The sequence below is a fragment of the Montipora capricornis genome, chromosome 1 (genome assembly GCF_036669925.1).
Source record: "Montipora capricornis isolate CH-2021 chromosome 1, ASM3666992v2, whole genome shotgun sequence".
NCBI lineage: Eukaryota > Metazoa > Cnidaria > Anthozoa > Scleractinia > Acroporidae > Montipora > Montipora capricornis.
Window position 1 is genome coordinate 47,954,658 of NC_090883.1, and position 2,353 is coordinate 47,957,010.

General features: G+C 37.1%; 1 protein-coding gene across 2 annotated transcripts in view; it reads right to left on the minus strand.

Moving 5' to 3' along the window:
- The window catches only part of LOC138046649 (uromodulin-like), a 16,450-nt gene extending 15,760 nt beyond the window's left edge, over positions 1–690 (minus strand). For both annotated transcript variants that reach the window (XM_068893260.1, XM_068893254.1), the window contains exon 1: positions 623–690. The gene's annotated coding sequence lies outside the window, so the exon portion shown is untranslated. The remainder of the gene's footprint in view (positions 1–622) is intronic.
- Between the last annotated feature and the right edge of the window lie 1,663 nt (positions 691–2,353).

Sequence of the window (2,353 nt, forward strand, 5' to 3'; positions counted from 1 at the left end):
GCTAAAACAAAAACACTAATAACAATTTTTGTTTGGACAAGTTATTTGTGCTTCGAATTCAGTGCCTGAATCGAAAACTTCTTTGCCCAAACACCGGAGAACAAGTGAGACAAATTGGAAATTACGCAGCGGAGCCCGGTTAACCAGTGCAGCAATAACGGACTCAAAACGTGTGACGGAGTTATTATATAGCTCGAAATGAAATGATACCATGTACATATCATTGCCCTGATAATATATTTTTTTTCCTTGAATTTAATTTGCAACTATCGGTAATTCACTTGAAATTTCATTTTTTGTTTTTTCCAATGTGGAAACGAGTATCAGGGATCAGGTAGCGGAATAATGAATTAATAATAATTAAGGAATATTAAGCGTTCGAACCTTTGGAATAAAGAGTTTTTCGGTTCCCGTTAAAGCATAACGAATTCGGAAAAGTGAATATCGACCAAAATTTTAAAAACGAATGAATAACTCGGGGAAAAAAAGTGAGGAATATTCTGAGATCCAATTATTCCACTTCCACCCCCGACAAGAAGCCCAAAATTATAAACCTAAAACAAGATATTTGGCGTCAAACTAATGAAAAATGTCTATTGGTCTAAATGAAGGTGATACCTACCTTTCGGTGGTCTATAATCCTCGAGACTTTCGTTCAACGAACCCTCGTCATCAAATAACAAATTGCATGAGCTCGATGGAAAATCGTTTGCTTTTATTGGCAATCAATATCTAGTGTAGATCCGCGGTTCGTAAATTATTAAATATTTACTTTGACGTTCCGGCGTTTACGCATTAGTGATATAGTTTTACATGAAAATATTCTTCATTCTGATTGGCTAAGAGAAATGTAGGTTCGGGCAACAGTGCAGAAAAGAGGCAATTCAGTGAAAAAAAGACATTTTGATCTAATTGGTCAATGACTAAGAAAGCCACAGATAGCCAATCAAATGCTAGCTTGGATGGCATAACTACTGAACGAATTAATGATAGATGAAATGAATCATATACTGGACGGCGGATGTGAAATGAAGTGAAGCTATGATCCTCGCAGTTATGAACGCAATTTTTGCAATTGCGTAGAGAAACCTGTAAAATCCAGGACTTCAACACAGTTTGAACCCGTGACCTCGCAATGCCGGTGCGACGCTGTAACCAACTGAGCCATGAAGCCACTGACGTTGAGTGCTGGTCATTTGTGGGTTCCAATGTTCCCGTGATGAATGAAGCAATGAACGAAATGAAAAATGAAATGAATCATATATTCAAATACGGATATGAAATCAAGTGAAGCTATGATCCTTGCAGTTAAGATTGTTCAGGCTTCTTTACGTAATTGCTAAAATTCTAGCCTCACTTTATTTAATATCCGTATTTAGCTTTAAAACAAATTGAAATCCACTCAAAAAAAAAATATATATATATATATATATATATAGCAGTTTAAATGGGCTTCCTGAGCCAACGAAGGTGCCAGGCCACCAGAAGGATCCCGGAGAGATACGCAGTCCAAACCACGGCATGTAAAAAAAAAAAAATATATATATATATATATATATACAGCGTTTTGCAAAAATTTTGAACCCCCCAGAATGTAATTCATATATCTGCATATTTGCATGTCTAGTTAATGTCAGGTGCAATTTTCCGCAAGAATTGTTTCGCTTGTGAAATAAGCATGGATTTGCCCGGTAGGTGTGACTTTCTCATGTTAAGAGATATTTCTCGCATTAAATTTGCGAAATCTAACGACTGCATTAAGAAAAAGAAACCTTTGTGAAACTAAAAAGTTGTCAACCCACTGTGACTGTACTAAATTTCAAATTGCAATGTATAGCAAGGACTTGCGCTGGCGTGTAATCAGCCTCAAATATTAGCGCCGTTTTAGCAACAGACGGATAGCTCGTCTGTTGGATATGCATAAGAGTACAGTGAAGTGAATTCTAAGAAAATTCTTACTTACGGGTGATGTGCAGTGCTTTAAAGTTGGAAGGCCTAATATCTCCAGTCTTCACGTTCACGAACAATTTGTATTGGTAGAAGCAGCACTAAAAGACCCTTCTATGACATTAGAAGAGCTTCTTTGGGAAATTCAACATTCGACTGGCTCGCAGTACTGTTTATCCACCGTCAAAAGAAATCTTCGGAGGTTTGGCTTCACATTTAAGCAGGTCGGTGTTACCAGTTGTCGAATAAATATTTTTAGTGTCTTTTTACCTAGTATCCCGTTGTTTAACACCCAGTCCCAAATCTAACTTCCGAGTGCATGTTTTCCTAATTTTAGCTTTGCAAAGTTGCTATACAACAAAGCGATACTTTAAGAGAGGAGTTCCGAGCAAGCATATCGCAGTAT